Source organism: Lathyrus oleraceus, chromosome 6, assembly GCF_024323335.1.
Source record: "Lathyrus oleraceus cultivar Zhongwan6 chromosome 6, CAAS_Psat_ZW6_1.0, whole genome shotgun sequence".
Classification (NCBI taxonomy): Eukaryota; Viridiplantae; Streptophyta; class Magnoliopsida; order Fabales; family Fabaceae; genus Lathyrus; species Lathyrus oleraceus.
This window is the reverse complement of record NC_066584.1, coordinates 180,730,475-180,755,729: the sequence shown is the minus strand read 5'-3', so window position 1 is coordinate 180,755,729 and position 25,255 is coordinate 180,730,475.

The following is a 25,255-nucleotide window of genomic DNA, read 5'->3' as shown; positions in this document are numbered from 1 at the left end:
GTTGTTTGCATAAGGTTGAGTTTTCTCCCGTGGATAACGTAAGACCTAGGGTTTGTGTTTAAAATTAAACCTAACCCACTTTTGGAAATCTTTTAGCCGAACTACGGCGTTCTGATCCTTACCTTTGATGGAAGGTACGTAGGCAACGGGTTCATCCGTTCGAACCCAATAACCCAATAAAAATGTATATTCTTTTCTCATCATCCCAATCATGTTTGCACAATCTTTATGTCATAACAAGTAATAATTTAGCATAACAAGTGTGAAAAGGGCTCCCTAGGAGTACCTAGGACGTAGTGGGTGCCTAACACCTTCCCATTGCGTAATTTACCCCTTACCCAGAATCTCTGATCTTTTTATTAGTTTTCTACGTGTAAAACTTCTTAGGCTTTTGTTCGCTTTTTAGCCAGTCCTTTGGATAAATAAAAGTGCGGTGGCGACTCGAAATTGAATGTATCTCTTAGCTTATGATTTAATCGATAGATCATATAGCGACGAATACACCGCTACAGAAAAGTGGCGACTCTGCTGGGGAGATCTCACCAGAATCCTTGGTGGTATTGCCTACTTTTCACCCTTGTTGTGCTATATTATTATTGTTTATCTGACATATTTTTGTACAATTTGGGATGAATGTATTGATTGTAATGTGTGAATTGCTTGATATACATTTGCTATTGCTTTGGTGATCTGTGAGATGAGTTCTATACCCGAACTCGAGTGCACTCTAGGATAGGAGAATGGCATAGTCTTGTCGACTGGTGTGGAGTAGTCCTTAGCCAGTTGACTTGCGAGCCCATTCACTTGGTGGAGGTCATGTTGAACTAATAATGTCACACAAGTTATTTGTGGTTAGGCATTATTCTTTCAATCATGTTCCGCAGAAGCCAAGGACCTTAGTTTACCAAACCCATCTTGGCCTATTTTTAGGACCGTAGTGCGGAGATCGTTCAGATGTCAGTTCTGATACGATTGTTACGCGATACTACACTCATAAGAGTTTCTCTTGAGAATATTCTTGGACTACGAGTATTCGTTCCTCCGATAATATTCGAAAGATGGAACGATGATTATGGGAACCTCTGATAGAACATGTCTGGCAGGTTTAAACCCTAGTACACCCCCTTTGGGTGGTTCTTAACCGAGACTCCATGCTCGTGACTCTCAACAAACCCGTGATTCGTGGTTGAGTCGTTCAAACATTGTTAATATCAATGGATCCCGGATCAGGGGTAAAACCTAAAATCCACCAAAGCGGCTGGTTGATATTAAGAATGTCTGAACCGGTTCACGTACCGTTAATATCAATGGAACTTGGGTGTCGATAAGGTGAAAACCTAAATCCACCAAAATGGATGATTGATATTAGGGATACATAGAGCTTTCCCACGACCTTTGTTTGGCGTGCCTTGCTTGATCCTTGAGTGTGCTTGTTGCATTCATGCATTCACGCATTCATCCGCATTCATGTCATCAGAAAAAAGAAAATTTTCAAGGAACTCAAAGGAGTTTATTTGCAAAAAATTTCAAACATGAAAAACCGGGAAAATTTTTTCACCTGATATATCTGATGAGATATTTTCATATCCGATCAAAATGCTTAAACATTTCAAAGTTTGCAAATAAAACCCTCGGGTTCCTTTGAAGTAAAAACAAGCATATGCGTAAACACTTCATGCATCATTCGCATAAACAGGTGTTTCGTTCCGGTCTCCCGTCCTGTGGTCTGACCCTGCGACCTTCATTCATTTTGAAGACGCACTTTGCCGGTATTATACCAGAGCCAACTCTGCCAGATTGATGGATCAGACTGAGCAAGAGAATTGTGAATTCAGAAGGGGAATTTGCCAGCCCAAGTGCTTTTAATGGGTTTATTCGTGTTGTTGGATTTATTCCTGTTGATGGATTTATTCCTGGTTAACCGATCCCGGGCTGGCATTGGCTATGGTTCTGGAGCATGCAATGAGCAAGGTTTATTCACAAGTGGAGGATTCATCCATACTGATCAACCTGAAGAAGAAACTGCTGCTATCTTGGAAGAAGATGCAGAAGATCTGAACAGTTTCATCATTCCTGGTGGTGTCTTGCCACAATTGGGTCGCTGTGGATGTTCCTACGGTCATCCATAAATCAGCATGATTTGTTCATTTTGTTTAAAACCCTTCTCCCATGCCAAAAGGAGAAGTGATGGCATTGTTGGCAGCATTTAATACAATGATGTTTTCATTCAATTAATGCATTGTCAAACATTTGTTTTTCCATTTGTTTTCACTTTTTGCTTTTGCATGAAATCAGTGATCACAAAAAACCATGAAAAAGAAAAACAACATTTTTCATCTGCATAAATGATTTGCTTGTTTAAATTCAAAAGCTTTTCATTATCCAGAATCATTATGCAGGGATTTCTAAACCCATTGAACATAATGATCCAACGCCATCTCCCAATCTTGAAGTCCTTATATCTGAGGCAGAGGAAGATGATGTTGAAGGGGATTCCTGATGAGATTTCCTATCCTTCTTGAGCACGAAAGAAGCTCATTCAGCTGCATCATGAGAATCAGCAAAACAGTCAAACTGGGGCATTAAAAAAAAAAAAAAAAAAAAAAAAAAAAAAAAAAAAAGAGGAAAGAGGGTGAAAGATAAAAAATCAAAAATCAGGAAAAATTTTCAAAATTTTTCCAAAAGAAAAAGAAAAAATTATACCCTCAAAGTCCCTAGTTGACTGATGCTGAATGGATTCAGAGTCGTTACGACCAACTGAATTTAATTGAAGAGAAGCGATTAACTGCCATGTGCCATGGTCAGTTATATCAGCAGAGAATGAAGGAAGCATTCGACAAGAAGGTCAAGCCTCATGTGTTCCGAGAAGGTGACCTTGTGCTCAAGAAAGTTTTGTCTTTCGCGCCCGATTCCAGGGGCAAGTGGACTCCAAACTACGAGGGTCCATATGTTGTTAAGAGAGCCTTTTCAGGCGGTGCTTTGATGCTTACAACAATGGATGGGGAGGATTTCACTCGTCCTGTGAATTCAGATGCAGTTAAGAGATACTTTGCCTAGAAAAAAAGTATATGCAAATGAAAAAAAATAATGAAAAAAAACAGAACAGCTCGCTAAGTTGAAAACCTGAAAGGGCGGCTTAGGCAAAAATGAGCGTCTCGGTGGAGAACCCGCAAGGGTAATCCAGGCAAAAATTAGAGACTTGAAAAAAAAGATATATTTGCATCCCGCTAGATTGAGTACCTCACCCTGGGGCAATCTAGGCAAAAATTAGGGATTTGGCAAGTGACTGCATCCTGACAAGACTTTCTGTTTCACAGTCGTCATTTCGTCAGAAGATTCTCGATTCGTCGTCAACTGAAGCTTTGGATACATCGAGATTCAAATTGGTAGAGAAAGGATCATTATGTTCAATGTAGCCCTCTTCCAATATATATCACTGATTTCAAATTTGTACAGATCTATGGAGTCTTGCCATTGGCAGACTACCATTCCATCAAATCAATTTGAGCTTTTTATCCAATTATTTGCACTCTTATTTGTTTCAATTCAACAAATGTTTTGCATGTTTTAAATTGATAAAATGTCATTGTTTTAAACAAATCAATTTTTCAAAAATTTTGTTTTAAAACAAAGTGAACATTCACAAGATTGAAAGGATACTCAAGAATATCTCAGTGCTCTCCCGAGGGTGGCATGATTCCCAACAGGTAAGACATTGGTTCATATTCCTGGTTTGGTGGTATCTTCTTTCTTCAGACCTTTGTTGAGGTTGTTCCTCAGACAGAGTTGTTGTTGGGGTTGCTCCCCAGTACAGTCGCAAGTGATTTGTTGTTGAAGACTTCGTTTTCTCCAGCAGCAGTTTTCCCAGCATGGGTGTTTTCTTGTGAAGTTTCGGCGGTTGATGGTCTGTCATCTTGGTGCCCCGTCACTTTCTTTAGTGGGTCGTATGCCCCAGACTTTATTTGTCTCCTCAGCAGTCATGAGTATAGCCATTGACTGATACTCCCCTCGGAGTCGCGAGTAGAGCTGTTATTGATATCTCCCACCAGAGTTGCAAGTGGAGTTGTTACCGCTTTTCCCCCATGCAGTGTGCCAGCGGAACTGTCTGTTTCCTCAGCATGATCGCTTTCTTTTTTGAAGATTCGGTAAGTCAGTGGTTTGATACCCGGTACTTTACCTTTTCCCCGGCGAAGTCGTCTGCGGAATTATTGCTATCTCTCCATCAGAGTTATTCTCTCCAGCAGAGCAGGATTTATTTTCCTACTCAGTGGTTGATTGGGTTGGTATCCCAGTATTTCAACCATCCTTTCCTCAGCATAGTCTGCAGAGTGTTTGTTGTGGCAGTTTTCGCCCGTTGAATACTCCCTTCAATCCCCGGTATGGTCGGGTGATGGCTCTAGCCTCCAGTAAACGGATTTATTTCCTGACTGTTTGTGATCCCCAGTAGAGTGGCTTATATTGCAGAATCTACTTGTTGTGATCAGTTTGCTGTGTGTATTCTCCCCAAGTGGAGTGGTCCGTTGCAGAATATACTTGTTTGATCTGTCCTCCCTCAGTGGTTTTGTTCCCAAGAGAGTAGCCGACAGTTTTCCCCAGTAAAGTTGCTTATGCAGTTAGATTCTATCAGGATGATGTCATTCTCCCTTAGTGGGTTTTCCCCCAGCGGAGTTGTGTGGATTTGCTTCTACAGCAGTTCGTGCTTATGCACTTTTTTTTGTTTCTCAGTTGACACTGGGATCCCCTGCAGTTGCTTTGGGACTTCTCTTGTTCCCCTACAGATTTGTCTTGGTGGCCGTTATGCCGTTGTGACTTTCTGTACCCTGATTGGGTTGTTTCCTGATATCTCTGATTCTCTGCTTCTTCAGCAGTACCTGCAGATCTTTGCTTTACAGCATGTAGATCTCCGCAGATTGGCTTTCCAGCTGGTTGTTCCCCTGGAAGTATAATACCGGACGTTTAGTTCCTGAACCTGTTTGTGTTAGAATTGTCTGTTTTGTCAGCATTCATCAAACATAAATCACGCATATTCATGCATATTCATAAAACATTCAGATATTCATGATGCATTTTCTTGTCATATATCTTTTGTTTGACGTGTCTCCTGCCATGGTGATATAGATCTCTTTACAGATCTCCCCAAGCAGATGTCGGGTGTTATAAATCTCTCCATATAGAGTCAACCCCATAAGCAGAAAATGCTGTCTTTTCTTCTACAGTTCCCCACCGAGATATATCCTCGTGGATGACGGTTTCTTCCGTTTCCTCCCAACACATATATTGGGATGGAAGTTCCTATTCGAGCTATATCCTCATTAGGACGTGTCTTGATTCAGTCTGTCTTTTCGGATCATTCCCGAATGGGCTATTTGTCAAATATCTTGTACTTCCCAGCGGGTTGTTCCCCAGCGGAATGTTTTTGGGCCTCTACCCTCATACTGGTAGTTGTAAGTCCTACTTTTCCTGGCTTTCTTAACAGAATTTGTGGTTATACACCTTTTATTCTCCAGCCAGAGTTTTTTGGTTTTCTACCTCATACCGGTAATTGTAAATCCTACTTTTCTTGCTCTTCAGCAGTTTGTGGTTTGTTATAAACCCTATCCTGATTTCCCGTGCGGATTTGTGATTTGTTCTATCCCCACGTGGAGTTTTTGGTCTTCTACCCCGTATTCGGTAGATGTAAACCCTAATTTTGTGGTTATCTTCATCCAGTCTTTGATGTTGATTTTCGTTTGCTTGTATAAGTTGCTCAGATCAGCACTTATATCCCTAGCAAGTCTTTTGCGGATAATTGCCGTATGCTAGCAATTTTATCCCCAGTGGGTCTTTTCACCGTATGCTAGTGATTTGTTCCCCGGATCATTGGTTGTTTACCAGTGCATCCCCAGATAGTCTTCTGTTGGATAATTGCCGGATGCTTGCAATTTATCCTCAGCAGATCGCCTTTCATTTACCCTTTTGTCGGTAATGTCTGTTGCTCCTTTTGATGGGTCATCATTATATACCTAGTTTGGTATCCCGATGCCTTTCTTTTCGGTTGATTTATCCTTTATTAACCCAGTAACCGGTTGTGGATAATCTTCCATGCGAGTATATTGTTCACGGTCTGCCGGTAATGAATAATATATCTCATGCACTCTTCAGTCGAAGCCTTTTGTGTTTCCCCGGTCGAGTAAGATTCACTATTTCCCTTTGCGGAGTCGAATATTTCTTTGTTGTCGGATAATTGCCGGATGCTTGCAATTTATCCTTTGAGTTGTCTTTCGTTTACCCGTATGCTTGGTATCGATCGTCTCTCTGTTTTGGATAGTCACCTATTAGATACCCAGTAACCGGTATCTCTGGTGTCTTTTCCTTTCGAGTGTATTATTCACGGTCTGCCGGTAATGAATAATATTTCTCATGCGCTCTTTAGTTGGAATCCTTTGTTGATTTTCCCCAACTGAGCAAGATTCGTATTCTTTGTAGAATCGAATAGCCATCCTTTAACCAGTTTGTGTTTTGGATGATGAGTGTTTTGGAAGTGAAAACCAATTCACGTTTTCGGTAGATCACCTATTGTATGCCCAGTAACCGGTATCTCTGGTGTTTCTTACCATGCGAGTTTATTATCTACGTTCTGACGGTAATAGATAATATATCTCATGCGAGTATCTTATCCACGGTCTGCCGGTAATGGATATTATATCTCATGCACTCTTTGGGTTTGTGTCCCCAGTTGAGTGAGATTCGTTTTCCCGTTGTGGATTCGAATGTCCATCCTGTAAGTCGATTTGCTTTTTCAAGCCCTCCTTTCCGGATGATGAGTGTTTTGGAAGTGAAAACCAATTCACGTTTCGGTAGATCACCTATTATATACCCAGTAACCGGTATCCCTGGTGTTTCTTACCATGCGAGTGTATTATTCACGGTCTGCCGGTAATGAATAATATATCTCATGCGCTCTTTAGTTGGAGTCCTTTGTTGATTTTCCCCAACTGAGCAAGATTCGTATTCTTTGTAGAATCGAATAGCCATCCTTTAACCAGTTTGCGTTTTGGATGATGAGTGTTTTGGAACACACACCAATTCACGTTTTTTCAGCCATCCTTTAAACAAGTCTGCTGTTCTAGCTTTCTTTCGGATGATGAGTGTCTTGGAACACAAACCAATTCACGATTTCGGATCTTATCCTATAAACAACCCAGTAACCGATTCAGGATAATTTTCCCTTTCGAGTATATTATTCACGGTCTGCCGGTAATGAATAATATGTCTCATCTGAGTATTCTATCCACGTTCTGACGGTAATGGATATTATATCTCGTGCGCTTTTGAGTCAATCTTTTGATTGTTTTCCCCTCAGAGTAAGATTCATTTTCCTTGTGGAATTGAATGTCCATCCTATAAATAAGTTTGCTTTTCTAGCTCTCTTCAGGATGATGAGTGTTTTGGAAGTGAAATCCAATTCACGCTTTGGTCGGTCACCTATTATATACCCAGTAACCGGTATCCTTGGTGTTCCTTCCTGAGTTTGTTACCCTTGTCCGGTAACATCTCGTTATCTTTGTTGCTTCCCTCAGTGGAACTTTTTGTTGCTTCTCCAGGAGTCAGCTTGTGTCTCTCCAATGGATTTATTTTCCTTTGGAAATCTGTTCCCCAGTGTAAGTTCTTCACTCCCCAGTGAGTTCTCCAGTCTGTTTTTCTGTTTTCCTTAATCAGAGTCGTGTCTTGTTCACGTTATGTCAGTTTTATCTTCCCCAGTTTGGAGTCGTGTCTTGTTCGCACATTTCTTTTTCTTTTATTATCCCCATAGAGTCTTGTCAGAGTCTTTGTTCCTGGTGAGTGTATTGCTCCGATGAATCGTCTTTTCTTCTGTGTGAATCATATTCCCCACAGAATTTGTGTCTTTTGCACGCATACATCTGCATCATGAGGTCTCTTAGGGACCAAAATTCGTCTCATTACTATTATTTAAGCCCATTCTACCGCGTCGAGATGAAGATTTCTAAACTTCACTTCTCCGGCTAGAATGACCTTAAATAGGGGCATCTGTAAGACCCCAATTTTGGGCCCTAAGATCCCTCCTGGCCCATATCATTCATATCATAATCTCAAGGATCACTACATGCCCTAGCTTTCCTCCTAGTGGGTTGGTTGCCTTGTGGGTTGAGTCCTGATCACCAAGCATACTTTGCATTTGTATATCTTTGCCTTCATATGTTTATCATTCAAAAAGTACAAAAATATTGTCAGTCTAACCTTGTTGCTTGCAGTTGAAGCAATCATCAGCAATTAGGTCAAAATCAGTCATTGATCAATCAAAGCAATGGATGGTGGCCATTCTTGCAGAATTTGGGCACCATGATCAATAATCAAGAGTTCATATATCTTGGGACATCATTTGAAGTCAAGTTCTCAAGGAATCAGGGTTTGGAATTCATCAGAAGTGCATCAGTCATCCAAAACCCTAGAAAAGTCAAACTTGGTCAACTGTTGATTTAATCAGAGATTTGATGGATAGAATTGATTTGAAGGAGCTCATTCATGCTTGTATAAACCTCATCTATCATGTTCAACCTCATCATGGAAGAAAATCAAGTCAATCAGAAATTTTCCAGAAATAGCAAGTGGACCTGTAATTTCAACTGCCAAAAATGGAAACTTCTTGATCTTAAACTTACATCATGATACAAGCTTCAAATGAATTTTTGCCCAACATGAAAGTTGAAGATCTTGTTCTCCCATTTTCAAAAAGTCCAAGAACTCCCAAATCCCATGTGTGGTTGTCAAGATATGATCAAATCATTTTCACCAATTTTTGAACTTCAACAGGCCATATCTCTCAAACCATAAGGCCAAATTTGGTGGGGTTTTTTCCTACACACCACATTTTTCATCCTCTTTCCAAAAATATAAATTTCATAACCTAAAACCCTACCATTCAAAATGGCATTTTTGGACCTTTTGCATTTAAATTCAAAGTTTGACCAACCATTGACTTTTTGATTTATGGACTTTTTCTCACTTTGGCCAATTGGGAAATGTTTTAAATCATATTTGAAACTTGCTCAAAGCCCTAAAACATGTTCATATCACCATTTTACCATCATTTTGGACCAAGGTACAAAGTTGGTATTTCTTGCAAATGAAAGCACAAGAGTACAACAAGGACAGCAATCCTTCAGCAGACCACAAACAGCATTTGGTTGGTCTGTCTACAGCCTGTCCAGGCCCAAATCTGTACATACAAACACACCTCCACTTCATTTGTACATAATTAGCAATTTGGCAAATGGTTTCATAAAAAGCAAAACCAGTACAGCATTTCACATGTACAACCAAAACAGCAGCTGTGAAGGCCACTAGCAGCCTATCTTAAGGCCCAAATCGTGCAGTTCTCACACCCCCATTTCCATATGCTTAAATTTAGCAAGTTTGCAAATGTTTGCATTAAGGTCAAACCAGCTTAGCACATGGATTAAGCATTGCAAAACAGCAATATAAATACTTTTTTCTGTCACATTTGAACCCTAGTTTTTGCAGGAGCCATCACAGAAAAATACATTATTCTCTCATTTGCATTTTTGCTCGACTGAACTTTTCTGCCAAACCCTTCAAAACCTTCGAGCATCCTTGTTTCCACCATGCTATAATCACCATTTGGAACCCTTTTCAAGCACTATTTACCATCTGTATTGCAGCTTGAGCTTTACTTCTTCAAGACCACTTCCATGGCAGGTCAAGTGTTGGAAGTTTTCAAGAGGTGCTGAGCTAATATACTTCATTCTTCATCATTTGCAAGGCCAAAAGAACAGCTGTTTGAGCTTGAAACCTTCAAACAACCACTGTTGCTCGATTTTCTTCCAAAACAAGTAAGTAATCGACCTCCTCCTTTCACCATGCCATGATATGCTTTAGATAGTTTATATGATGCTGATTCAAATGAATGTTAGCTTGCTTGAAATGGTTGTGTCATGGCCAAGAAATCTGGATTTCATGTTGTGTGTCCAAACCTATTTTTGCTCGATTCACCTTGCTTGCTTTGATTCATTAAAATGTGATGTTATATTAGTGTTTCTTGATGCATGATGATGCTATTGATACCTTTAATTTCAACTTCTGGGCATGTGGAAATTTTGAACTCATGAAGGTGATGAACATACAAGCTGCTGTTCCAAACCTAGTTTTCCAGAAATTTACATGAATGTAGTGGCTTACTATTGCTTTAGTTGTGTGAGAGCCAATACCATGATGTGGTGTGATTTGCGTGTTTTGGTTGCTGTCTGATGATTTTGAGCATTGATGTTGAACATATACACTGTTGTATTGAACCCTACTCGGCCCAGTACATGAATTCATGATTATGTGTGTTTGGTTGTTAGTTGATGTACATGTTAATGGTGTTTCATAGGTCATGATTATTGATGATTCTGTTTATGTTTTGGTTGTTCATAATTTTTGGTTGATGTTAATGATGAACATGAGCTGCCATGCTAGTTAAACCCTGCTGCTGTTATTTGAACCAAACATCATGACCAGAAAATCCATGAAACATGTTGTTGCTGTTGTTTGTTCTGTTTGATATGATGATTGATGAACATGATGTTATGCCCTGCTGTTGTGATAAACCCTCATGTTTTTTTCCAGAACTCCAATTCATGTTGTTTTGGTTGCTATCTGTCACATATGTGTATGCTGTTGTGATTGCTTAAGTGAACTAGGTTTGAGTTCTGTCGATAAACATGTGCTGCCATGATGAAGTTTGCCATGCTGTTTGAAATCCTCGAAAATTCCCAGAAGAAGAACCATATGTTTTGTGTTATATACTGTTGGTTGCTTGCTATATGAACATCACCAATGCCATGTTTCTGTATGATGCTATTGAATTTCGTGATTAATGATGAATGTTGGAGATACCATGAAGCTGCCATGCTGATTATGCCCTACTGTTTGAAGCCTTGTGTGCATGATTAGAGAATCCTTGCGAAATATATTGTATGCTGTTTGTTTGCTGTTGTTTATGATGAGTACATGATGATGATTTGCTGTTCATGTTGAACCTACCACGCCCAGAAAAATTTCATGATTATGCTTATGCTGTTGTATGTTTGGTCGAATCATGTTTGTTTGATGTTGTTGTTGCTTGCTTGAAGACACCATGAACCATGCTGCTAAACCCTGCTATGATGAACCCTGTCATTATTCCCAGAAAAAATCCAGCTTCATAGATGCATGTGTATTGGCTGCTGCTTTTGTTCTTGTTGCATGATAACACCATTTCTAATGCCTTGCTTTTGAATGATGCCTTGTTTCGAATTTTGTTTATTAAAGATGATGATGCTTGCTGTTGTTTTCGCAACTTCAATCCCTGTCCAGAATTTTCACATAATCTGGTTTGTTTTGTTGTTAGTCAATGTGGCATGATGATGTTGTTCAACTGCCATGTGGTTTGCCATGTTAGTTGTTGGTTTGCTGGAATTTCAATTGATGATGATGTTGGTGAACCAAATGTTGAAAACCATGCTGTTAATACCATGCTGTTGTCTGTTTGTTAGTGTTGAATGCTGTTGTTTATTTCGTTTGGTTACATGATGATGAATGTTACTGCTATGCTGTTGAACTTTGTTATTTTCCAGCTAAAACAGAAATTCCACATGCTTTGTGTTGATTATGATTGGTTATGTTTGCATGATGATTGCATGATGATTGTTGTATGCTGGTCGAATTGTGTATGAACTTGGAAATGCCAATGCCATGTTTAGTTGTTGCTGTGCATTTGAGGTGGTTTGATCGATTGTTTGAAGCAGAACTTGTTTTGCTGTTGGCCAAACCCTAGGGTTTATGTCTTAAACCCAGAAATTCGTCCATTGGCCAGCTTTACTGTTTTATTGGCTGAGAGCCAATCAAAACATTTCGTTTTGCCTTGCCAAAACGCATAGTTTAGATTAGTGAGTCCAAAATTACACAATTGCCACGCTGACTCCCATGTTTGACCGATATTTCATGTTGTGTGATCATGTTTGCTTCAAAATATCACCCAACTTCCACAATTCATTTCTTGCTCAAATTTCATCCAAAAATTATGAAACTTTTTCCAACATTTTCACAAGAGTGTCTAGTATTTAATCCTGATTTTTAATTATTTTTTGATTGGCTGGATTTTAAATGATAATTGTTTTCCCAACATGTATGCCAAAATGATACATTGTGCCATTCCTTTTGTGAAATACTCATGTTATATCCAATGCCCTTGAAAATTTTTGTGGTGAAACTAGACACATTGACCTTCATTTCCATATAAAGTTTGTGCATTTATCATTTGTGGAGTGAGAGTTATGATTTTCTGAAGTTATGTGTTACATTTGGTGCTATACCATGATCATGTATTTTCCCAATTTTTGTTCACATGCTTCCTCTTATCGAATTGACCTCAAATTTTGCATGAATCATCCTTCATATGTCTAGTTTGTATATGAATTTTCCTGGAATTAATCTTGCTGTTTTCCATTTGATTGAGAATTTTCTTCCATACTTGGTCATTTGTTGACTTTTTGTGCTATGCCTTGCCAAATCTTTTGTGAAATTCTCATATCTTATTGTATGACCATGAAATCTCATATGTGATAACTAGACACCTCAAGCTTTGCATTGGTGTTAATCTCATTCATTTCTCTTCTGTTTTCAAATTGATATGATTTTTTGAAGTTGACCCATGCTTGTTGACTTTCACCATGCTTACTTGAATTTGGTTTGACTTCATGATTTTACTTGACTGCCTTCCTCTCATCCAAATGCCATGAAATTTTACATGCTTACCATGTTAGATGTTAGGATTGAGTGTGATTTATTTCATGATTTTTGAGATTGTTTGAGTTGACTTTTGAATGAAGTCTTGCTGTTGAACTATTTGTGCTTTCTCTTGCCATGCTTTGCATTCATTTGTGTATGAAATGACCATGATGCATGATATAATTATGAATCCAATTGAGAATGCTTCTTGAATGTTTAGACTTGGTTTGGGTTGACTTTTCCTTGCTGCCTTGACTTTTTCTTTCATCTTTGACCCTAGGCTAGTCCTAGTGGTCTTCTAAGCTTATGTTGAGTTCATCTGTTTCAGGTTAAGCACCAATGCCTTGAGGATCACTCAAATGTGTTTTAGTTTGATTGTTAAATGTGCTAACCTTTGTTTTGTAGGTGTGACTCACATACTTGAGTCTTTGTGCCTTGCACAATTGGTCCCTCTGTGGTTGACTTTTGGTTCATTTTCTTTTGACTTTGACTGTTGAGCTGTTTACTAATTGGTCTGACTTTTGCAGGTACTTTAGTTGCTTAAGTTCTCTGAACTTGCTTGCTTTGCTATTTAGCATTTGCTTTGAGGTATAATTACTTCTTCTTCATGTAGTCTGGAGACCCGGTCTGTTATTTGACCGGGCAAACTGTCTGAAGTCCTCCTTAAGAGGCAATGCCTGTGTTTGTTTATATTTGTCCCAAGCAGGAAAAGTCCTTCAAGTAAGGCAATTGGTGGAAGGTAGGGATAAGCAACCTATCCCCCACTATTCAGTGAGTCCTCTCTTTGCTCCCATTACATGGTTGAAGCATTGAGATAAATACCCAAGATCTAATCGAGTCAATAATGTGGAGAGAGTTCCTACTTTCTGAACTCCCACACTTCCTTTGATGCTCTCTCTGATATGAGATTGAAGCAATGAGGCACACCCCTCATCTCCTTTTCATCTGCTTCACCTGAGCCCCTCAATGGCCAGGTTAAGAGCGACCTTCACCTATTACAGTGGACTTTCAAAGTCAAACCCTCTTGTGTGAGCCCCCATTGTTTTGGCTATAGAGTGTGCTGTTTGATATTCATTGATTGATTGATTGCTTCATGTGCACTTGCCTGCTTGTATGCTATGCATTTATCATCATCATCAATTGCCATTAATGCATGATCATCTCATTTGCTTTTTGTGATGCTATCATTGTTGTTTGCCCATTGAGGTCAATTGTAAGTCCATTGCTTTGGCATTTGCTCCTGTGATATGGAAGGATAGAGTGTAAGACCTCATTGGTCACTCATATCTTCTGTTTTATCTGTTTGTATGGGAGGATACAGTTATAAGTCCCTGTAAGCTGGCATCTGTTATCCTGTGATCATAATTTGATCCGTTTGATTTGTATGTGAGGTTGCAGTTATAAGTCCCTGTAAGTTGGCACCTGCTTTCCTGTGATCATAGTTTGTTTTATCTGTTTGTATGAGAGGTTGCAATTATAAGTCCCTGTAAGTTGGCATTTGCATTCCTGTGATCATATTGTTGCTTTTGTTCTTGTATGTGAGGATCCATTGTAAGTCCCTGTAATGTGGCATTGGATTTCCTAGGACCATACTGTGGAGTTAACCTAAGTCCAGATAGATTGGCAGTTGACTTTCCATATTTTCATTCCTTTGTTTTCTTTTGAGGAGATTAGTGTAAGACCATTGAGTGGCTTCTGATATCCTGTTCTGTTTTAGGAGACTGGTGTAAATCCATCTATTGGTATCCGGTATCCGCCTTTATTTCTTTGTTTGAGGAGATTAGTGTAAGTCCATTGAGTGGCATCTGATATCCCATTTTGTTTTAGGAGATTGGTATAAGACCAGTGATTGGCATCCGATATCCGCTTTCTTGCTTGTCTGTTTTCTATTATCCATTGCATTCCAAAGGACACACTTGAATCATTTGCTATATGATTTCAAGAAGTGAACCTTCTAAGAAGTTTTACTATCCATCCTTCATCCATTCATCATTCATTATGTCCTAGACTTTTCACACTTTATCTTTCAAACTTGACATAAGTGTTGTGCAAACATCTTCATGTTTTCAAACTAAAAACCTGGACTCAAGTCCTTGACCTTTTTTTCAAACTTCATTTCATAATACTTCTTTGAATTGACCTTAATTATACTTTGACTCCATTTTCATAATCATAATCAGTAACTCCACCCATTCACTTGTTTTGGCTTTGTCCATTAATCTTTTCATACATGAGCTATAGGTTTGATTTATCTTAGTGGTTGATGTTAATCTCACCTTCTGTCTTTAGTGATTGAATTGTAAGCCTTCCTTGCCTATTATAGGGTTAACCCCTCCCTGGCAAGTTGAAGCTGTTCTCACATGGTGGACGTTGTTGTTTGCATAAGGTTGAGTTTTCTCCCGTGGATAACGTAAGACCTAGGGTTTGTGTTTAAAATTAAACCTAACCCACTTTTGGAAATCTTTTAGCCGAACTACGGCGTTCTGATCCTTACCTTTGATGGAAGGTACGTAGGCAACGGGTTCATCCGTTCGAACCCAATAACCCAATAAAAATGTATATTCTTTTCTCATCATCCCAATCATGTTTGCACAATCTTTATGTCATAACAAGTAATAATTTAGCATAACAAGTGTGAAAAGGGCTCCCTAGGAGTACCTAGGACGTAGTGGGTGCCTAACACCTTCCCATTGCGTAATTTACCCCTTACCCAGAATCTCTGATCTTTTTATTAGTTTTCTACGTGTAAAACTTCTTAGGCTTTTGTTCGCTTTTTAGCCAGTCCTTTGGATAAATAAAAGTGCGGTGGCGACTCGAAATTGAATGTATCTCTTAGCTTATGATTTAATCGATAGATCATATAGCGACGAATACACCGCTACAAGTACGTACGTCGACCGGGGCAACCCCTTACTCCCTTGTGTATGGTATGGAAGCAGTCCTACCTGTTGAAGTGGAGATTCCTTCTCTGAGGGTCTTGTTGGATGTCAAGCTTGACGAAGCTGAGTGGATTCGAACAAGGTTTAATGAGTTGAGCCTTATCGAGGAGAGACGGTTAGCAGCTGTGTGCCATGGGCAGTTGTATCAGAGAAGGATGAAGAAAGCCTTTGATCAGAAAGTTCGTCCTCGAAGCTATCAGACTGGTGATTTGGTTTTGAAGAGGATCCTTCCTCCCGGTACAGATAACAGGGGCAAGTGGACTCCTAATTATGAAGGTCCATATGTTGTTAAGAAGGTTTTCTCTGGTGGAGCCCTGATGCTTACAACTATGGATGGTGAAGATTTTTCGTCCCCTGTTAACTCAGATGCAGTAAAAAAATACTTCGCATAAATTGACCCGCTGGACAAAAAGAATAAAAGAGTCCAGGCAAAAAAGGGCATCTCGGCGGACCATAAAAAAAAAGGAAAAAGGTTCGGGCAAAAATTAGGGATAAAAATGAAAAGAATATGTACACCCGGTAAGTCGAAAACCCGCAAGGGCGGCTTAGGCAAAAATGGGTATCCCGGTGGATTGAAAACCTGAAAGGGCGATCCAGGCAAAAGAGGGATTAAAGCGAAGACTACAGTCTGAGTTATCTGTACTTCATCGCGCTTCATGGTCTACCATCTCGAAGGATGTGATCGGTCCAGTCATTCTTCTCAGAAAGCAAGGAATTTGGGGAGAAATTGATGATCTTTGAGTCATAACAGAATTGGGAAATAGTGGATGCCGTGTTCACATTGCCATTAGGATAGATTTTTCCTTTTGTGCACAATTACCTCTTTCTAGGACTTGCTTCCTGTTGTATTTGCCTTTTCAGGCCCATTTTCAATCCATAAAAAGTCGTTATTCAGATAAATTGCTCTCTTGTTTTTATGTTTTTATTTTACTGTTTTGTTTGCAAAAACGTCCGAATTTTTGATAAACATTGCATGTAAAAACATGAAGGCTAGACAGTAACGTGCAGAAAGATAAAACATTTGAAAGTCATTTTGAATATTGAGTACACTTGAGTGTATCTTGTCCATGCAATCCCCTGGGGCATGTACGTCTTGTTGGTTGCAGGTTATCTTTGGTTCCTGGCTGAAGCAGATAAGCCACGGTTTGTTCGGGATGTTGTCAGCACTGTCCAATAGTGTGAGAGGATGGGGATTCTGTTCCCCAACAAATGAAGCTAGTTCAGGACTTGTCTCCCTAGCATAGTCCAGATCAGGTATTCCTCAGCAGGATTGAGGATGTTTCCCCAACACGCTTGAATGGATGTTTCCCCAAGCAAGTCTGAAAGCTATTATAACTGTTTTTCCCCAACAGTTGGGTAGCAGGTACAAAGGCTTTTGTTTCCCCAGCTAGTCTGAAGATTGTTAATCCCCACCGAGTCGGAAAGTTGTTGTATCCCCGGTGGAGGTATCTATGAGTTTATTCCTCAGCAGTCGGGTATGAAGTAATCCTCAGCAGAGTTGTGAATGCCTTTCCCCATCAGGGTCGTGAATGTTTTCCCCTAGCAGATCTCCCCAACAGAGGTTTGTGTTGATGGTTTTCCCCTGTGAGTCCCCCAAGTGGATTGGATTCGGTGAAAATTATCCCCAGTAGAGTTTATTCTACCTGCGGATTGACAGCTATCCTCAGCAGAGGTGAGTATTGGTTGTTTCCCTAGCAGAGTCCCCAAGTGGATTGGCGTTGGTGAAGGTTGTCCCTGGTGGGATTTATCCTTTCTCCAGCAACAATGCTACTCCCCAACACGGTTGAGAGGTTGGCGAGTTCCCCATACAGAGACTCCCCAGTTGAGTTGGTTTCTCTGTCGTCCCAGAGTGTCAGATCAGCAATGAGCACCCCCAACAGTGCGTCTCCCGCAGAGTTGGAGGATCTATTCAGATTTGTGTGCTCAGCAGAGCAATCCGTTTGCTCTCCAGCAGGAGTTTTCATCATTCTGCATCTTGCATGTAGTAATCATTGCATCCTCAAAGCGCGTAACATTTCCATTCCATATGGAGCATTACGCCATAGAAAAACTCAAACATATGCATTCATATGTTACACCAGTTGGATCATATCCCCAGCAGAGGCGGATCATTGTTCAACATCTGTACGACACATTTGCTATAGTTGCTCTTGACAGACAACATTCAAGGTTGATTCTCCCCAGTGGGCTCCCCAATGAGATCCCCAGCAAGTGTTTAGCCTTGCCTTGACATATGTAGATGTCATCCTTGTGCTACCGGTAAGTGGCGCTTCAGCACCCGTGTGTGTTCTTTCTTTGGTGTCGGTAAACATCATCTTTCGATGTCGATAAACATCGAGTCTCATCCCAGTCATCAGTAAATGTCTGGTCTTGTTTCATTTCTGAACATCATCTTTCGATGTCGGTAAACATCGAGTCTCATCCCAGTCATCGGTAAATGTCTGGTCTTGTTTCATTTTTGAACATCATCTTTCGATGTCGGTAAACATCGAGTCTCATCCCAGTCATCGGTAAATGTCTGGTCTTGTTTCATTTTTGAACATCATCTTTCGATGTCGGTAAACATCGAGTTTTTCCCAGTCATCGGTAAATGCATGTTTGTGAAGTATTTCTCTATCAGATCCCCAGTAGAGTCGTCGGTAAACGTCTTGTCTGGTTCCAAATATCTTTTTCCTCCCCAGTTGGAGTTCGCCATCGGTAAATGGTACCGTTTTCCTTGATATCAGTTGTATATCAAGTCGACTATTCTCAAGATGCCATCGGTAAATGGCCTCGTCCTGCTTTGATATCGGTAAATATCGAATGCCCAGCTTAGCCGCCATCAGTAAATGGCCTCGCTTTCTGTGACATCTGTTTCCCAGCAGCCATCGGTAAATGGTCTCGCTGACGTTGATATCGGTAAATATCAAGTTGCTTTGAAGCCACCATCGGTAAATGGTCTTGCTTCCTTTTAATAGCAAATTCCCAGTTGAAGCCACCATCGGTAAATGGTCCTGCTTCTTTTGTTTGTTTCCCAGCAACCATCGGTAAATGGTCTCGCTGAAGTTGATATCGGTAAATATCCAGTTCCCAGCTAAGTCGCCATCGGTAAATGGCCTAGCTTTCCTTTGTATCATCTCCCGCAGAGTGCAAATTTCTACGGTTCTTTGGTATTCAATCCATGTTTACCTTGAAGGTCTGACAGCCGTTGCTCTCATCCGTTCAGGTTCCCAGTTGATTGAATAGGGGCAGCTGTAGTACCTCAAATTTGCACCTCCCTTTTGTATATACATTTTCATTTTTAGGTCATTAACACTGCATTCATATTGCATAGTCCATTACATCTCATCAGTCAAGACTGGTCAGGAGATTCAACTGTGCAAGGCAACAAGAGCATTTTCCATGAGAGCAAAGCCCTAGGGTGGTTCCAATGAGCTTACATTACCCAAGGATCATTTTGAAGTAGCTTGACCAAGTGTTGAAGGCTCAGAACTCATCAGTGCATGTGCAAATCATCTAAGGCCCATAAAAGTCAACAGAAGTCAACTGCAAGTCAACTATGGATTTGGATGTGGGAAGTGGTTAGAGATGCTTCATTCATGTTCAAACAAGTGTCATTTGACCTTTCAAACATTCATATGGAAGAATTTGAAGTCAGGTTAAGAATTGCCCAAAATAGCAAGTGACTTATAATTTGAAATTTCCAAAAATGGCAAGGTTTTCGACCAACTTCAACTCAACTTTCCAACATCAAAGAAGCTTCAAATGAAATTTTGTCCAACATGAAAGTTGAAGATATTTCTCTCCCACTTCCAAAAAGTCCAAGATCATGGATTTATGATGTGTGGATGAGAAGTTATGATCAAATCATGACAAAGGGTGCTTGAAAATTCAAGTGGGCATAACTTTTGAACCAAAGCTCCAAAATGAGTGGTTCTTTTTGCATTTTGTTCATCATGACTTGTAGTTTCCAAATATCTCATTCATGGATTGAAATTCTTTTGCATAATGATGTGCTCACTCATGAAGTTTTGTGAGGGAAAATTTCATAAAATCATTTTGGTTGATCATATGCATAAAAAACCAATTCAAAAGCTTGCATGGGCTTGTTTTAAGTGATTTTGGGCCTTATTCTGGTATTGTTCACGCATGCATGAAGTGCATGAGGTGAAAATACCATTTTGCACGTACACCTCACAAGTTGCTAATCTCAATTGCATTTGGCTTAAACATGATTTCAGCATCATTAGGAAGTGGTATATATTGTTAATCACAACTGTTTTCATCATGAACACTCATGTTCAGATCTAGATTCAAGAATCATCAAATTTTTTCTCTCAAAATATTTTTCAAATTCTCCACACAAGAACATTTTCCATTGATTGATTCATGCTCATGAGGTGTTTTTGAGGAGATTTGGACGTGGAATCAAAGCGAATCGTGCCATATTGAACCAGATTCAAAGCTTGAAGCATCCACGGAGTTTGCAAATTGAGCTGGATTCGTGCATACTTGAGCTTCAAATTCATCATCAATCACTTCAATAAGCATCGTGGAGGAGATTTGAGGCTTGGCTGAGCTTGTAGCGCGCGATTCAAAGGTGCTGCTCTTCAAGAGGTCAGGATTCGACCTCTCTAATTCTCTAATTCATTCTTATATTTGTATAGATCGTTCATTGGTGATGATGCTGGTACAAATTTTGAGTGAAATAGTGCAATATTCGCAAAGTTATGCTTGGTTGAAAGTTTGATGCAAATTCTTCTTTTCTTCGATTTGAATGATGTATGATGATTCATGTTAAATTGATTGTTGAGCTTCAAATTCATCATACTTGAGCTTCAAATTCATCATCAATCACTTCAATAAGCATCGTGGAGGAGATTTGAGGCTTGGCTGAGCTTGTAGCGCGTGATTCAAAGGTGCTGCTCTTCAAGAGGTCAGGATTCGACCTCTCTAATTCTCAAATTCATTCTTATATTTGTATAGATCGTTCATTGGTGATGATGCTGGTACAAATTTTGAGTGAAATAGTGCAATATTCGCAAAGTTATGCTTGGTTGAAAGTTTGATGCAAATTCTTCTTTTCTTCGATTTGAATGATGTATGATGATTCATGTTAAATTGAATGTTGATCTTGAATGTACATGGAATGAGGAATCGATTGGTATAGGTTTTGTTAATTTCTGGACACTTTTTTGATTTTCTGGAAATTCAGATGAAGTTCATCTTCATCTTCATCTTCAACCTATGAGGTTCATAGCATTTCCAGGTTTAGCTACGAATTGTTCATGTCCAGCTACGGATTTGCTACGAAATTTTGAATTAGCTACGAAATTTGGAAACACGCCAGGCTTAGGGTTCAAGACCAAAACGCTGTCGTTTTGGTTAAGCGCCAATTTCAAATTCGCCCATGGTTCGATACTGAGCGAGCGAGTTTTTCAAACTACCTTGCCATTTTTCACCTTTCCCTCCTATTTTCCAATGCTAGCTCATTTTTGATTTCAAATTTTTCCATCAACTTCAAAAATCATATAAAATAGAAAAATGCATCAATTTCACTCCAATTTTTTGCATGATGCTCCTTATCCTGTCTAGTTTTTTATGAGCATGAGTTTGCAAGTTGTGCTTGGCTGAAAAATATTTTTTTCTAGGATGATTGAATACATATGCATGTGTGATATTGCCTTGATCTTTCCCTCATAAAATGCTCAAAAATAATCCAATGGCTTTGAAATTTTGTGTGTAGTTTCTTAACATGTTGATGAACATTTTGGTTTTGGTTTGATATTTTTCCCATGATCCAATTCTGTTTTATGCTCATGCTAACTTGGTGTGACAATTTGTGTCACACATTTGGTTGTCTAATTTGTACAATGTGATTGCCATGCCAAATGATGTCCAATGCTTCTGATTTTTTGTGTGATGGATGTTATGGATGTCTAGATTGCTCATGTTTATTTCCAGATTTTTTTGAATCATTTCTGTTTTGATTGAGATTTTTCATTCATGTTGATCATTTGGATGCCTTGAATTGGTCATTGATTTATCTTGCACATGAAATGAACTTGCTTATGGATTATGATTTGGTTCTTTTTAGGACTTATTCTTGAGTGATTAAGCATGCTTTGTGTTAAGTTTGAGCTTCTGTTTTGGATTTTTGATCCTCTTTTGACCCTAGGCTTTGACCTAGTGGTTTGAACTTACCATTTGAGTTGTGATTTCAGGTTCAAGTGTACATTTCCATGATTGGAGTGGATCCTTCATTTGAGCTTGATTATTGGTTGTTGTTGGCTAACCTTTGTGTGTTTTGTAGGCTTTGAGGACAATTCATTTATGTTATGCTAATGCCTTGCACCATTGTTGCCTGATTGGATTTGTCTGTCTGTGTGATATTAACTGTTGATTGTTTGTCTGTACAGTTGTACTGATTGGCTTAGATGTTTCTACAGGTACATAAGTTGCTTTGAGTTCATTTGAACTTTCTTTGCTAGCTTGTGGTTTGCTTACCGCTGAGGTATAATCTCTTAGACTTCATGTAGTCTGGAAGACCTGTCCTGTTATGTGGGCAGGCACCTATCTGAAGCCCTCCTTAAGAGGCAATGCTTGTGAATGTTTAATTTTGTGCCAAGCAGGTAAAGACCTCTTTAGAGGCAATTGGCAGATAAAAGGGATGTGTAATCCATCCCCTGGTACCCAGTGTGTCATTCACTTTGCTCACACACCATGTGTTGATGCATTGTGAATAAGAACCCAAGATCTTGTAGTGTCAGTCATCTGTGGAGAAGAGTTCCTACATCCTAAACTCCCGCACTTTCTATTTGAGTCAAGCTCTCCCAGGCCACGGATAAGAGTTGTGAGGTCTTACCCTCACTTCCTATTTCATCTGCTTCACCCTAACGCTCAATGTTAGGGTTAAGAGCTAAAAACACCCCATTCCAGTTGGCTTGTTTCTGCAGCCTAACCTTGTATGAGCCCAATTGCTTGCATATAGTGTGTGTGATTGCCTTATTGTGCTTGTTTGTTTGATTGTGCTGCTTAGGATAGCTTGCTCCCTATGCAAGTTAGGATAGAAACCTCAACCTAGAACCATTGCGGATTACATGATAACTATTAGGCTCGAGTCAGGCTCCCTTCTAGTTTGTCATTTCCCAGTCTCTGGTTAGGATAGAAGTTCTTTCCCTGTTTAGGGGAACTACGTCGCCCTGATCCTCATACCAGATGAGGTACGTAGGCAGGAGATGAGCAGATCTCCCCGGGCGCCCTTTTTCTTTTTCAACCCTTTGTGTGTGTTGGAGTCTGACATAAGTCCAGCGATTGGCAGTTGGTTTCCTGTGTCTTGTTTGCTTGTTGGAGTCTGACATAAGTCCAGCGATTGGCAGTTGGTTTCCTGTGTGTGTTTGTTGGTTCGGAGTCTGATGTAAGTCCAGCGATTGGCATTCGGTTTCCATGTTTTCCTGTTTGTTGGAGTCTGACATAAGTCCAGCGATTGGCAGTCGGTTTCCTGTGTGGTCTTGTTTGGCGTGCGTTAGCCGAGCTACGAGTGCTCTGATTCTTCTCCGGACAGAGAAGATACGTATGCATAGGATGCGATATCCTAGCGAGCACGTTTCCCCTGTCCCGAACTACGTCGACTCCGATGTCTGTGCTTGACAGATTACGTAGGCCCAGGACGCGATATCCTGCCGAGTCCCGTTTTTCCATCTTGCCGTGTTTGTTTGTAGTGTGTGTGCAGTTTGTGAGCAGTTCTTTAGCAACCTTTCTTCTATTCTTTCTGAGCGTGGATCCCGTCGAGTACGACGGATGCGTAGGGGTGCTAATACCTTCCCTTCGCATAACCGACTCCCGATCCCATCTTTCTCTGATCGCGAGACCATGTTCTTTCCAGGTTTACTTCGAGCGTTTCCTTTCCCTCCTTTGGGATAAATAACGCACGGTGGCGGCTTTGTTGTTTCGTTTTCCCGCCGGTTTTTCGCGTAATGCGACAGCTGGTTATGTAATGGGAAGGTTTTAAGCACCCAAAACATCCTTAGTACTCTAAGGGAGCCCTTTTTACAAAGTGTATTGTAGGTTGATATTTGTGAAAATATTTGTGCTTTTGGTTAGTAAACAAGATAAGAAAAGCAATAATATACAATTCAAGCATGCTTGGTGGTCTCAAACCAACTCATGCAAGTCCCAACCCTAGGGTAAGGAACCAAGATGCTATGATCCTTGAGGCAATGCAATGAGCAATGATTATGATGTCATGATGGATCTTAGGGTCAAAATTAGGGTCTTATAGGATATTATCAGAGATAGTTATTGAATCCAATAAGAATTTGGAGCGACCATCACTCACCTTTTTCTTTTGTTTGTAGTCACATGAATTTGCTCTTGTTGAGGATTTTGATATTGATCCTCTTGTTTCTTTTGTTTTTCTTTCCCTTACTTTTTCCTGGGCTGATCCTTTGGGTTTTCATCCCAGCGGGATGCCCTAAGGTTTGCCTAAGTAAATCTTGTTTTCAAGCTCTTGACTTATCGGGAGTTTGATTTGCTTTTGATTTTTTCCATTTTATTTCATCTTTTCTTTTGGAGCAAATCCTGTGATATTCTACATGTTTTATTTGTTGCAAGGTTCTTGACTATCTCACTCCTTTTGTTGGTAAGGGATAACCATTCTGGATTTGTGATCCCATCCTCTTGAGAGGAATATAATATGATTGATCACTTGATGGAGTATTCTCCTTCTAAAATTTGAACGCAAGGTTAAACTAACTAAAGACTACCCTGCCCCTAGTTAAACACGAGGATTTTATCTATTAAAGAGAGAAAGTCATACTTCAAGGCCCAAAGGGGTTGACTAAGGATTAACTTCCTTATATCTCCGGTGTTTAGGGATTCGAACAATGACTTACATCATCAACACAATCTTATTCAAAAGCATACATGCCACGATCTTGTGCATTTTATTGCATCATTCTCTTTTGATTTTGCTTGAGAAACTATTTAATACTGATGAATAAAATATGAGTGAACACAAATGGATTTAATAAAAACATGCACGTTTATCTCTTATGACAATTATTCAAAAACAAACAAGTTCATAATTGAACAATAAATTGACATACAAGAAAATATTACAAATGAAAAGATTGAAAAACAACATAATTATTGGCATGATTGGCCTCATTATTCTGCTGGAGATGCAACCTTAGTTATGACCTTTCTTCATCAATGACCACACTCACCCTCCTCAATCTTGAGATTAGGCTCTTCTTTAGTGAAAGTCAGAACCTTTTGATCCATAAGTTCTTGTACCCTAGCTTTGAGAGGCTAACTTTCTCGGTAGAATATCCTATATGCCCGACATGGTAGGCGCACGAGGCATTAGGATTGTGCTCTGTATGATACGGGAAAGTGGCAGGAGAAATCTCTCTTGGCATAATGAGTCCTTGCTGGACAAGGTAAGGTAGCAACTAAGCATATGTCATAGAGATCTGATCACATTGAGGATGCTTCCTATCATAACAATTGGTCTACCTTTTCCCTTGATGGTTACATGGCGCTATTTGTTGTCTTTGTAGAGCTTG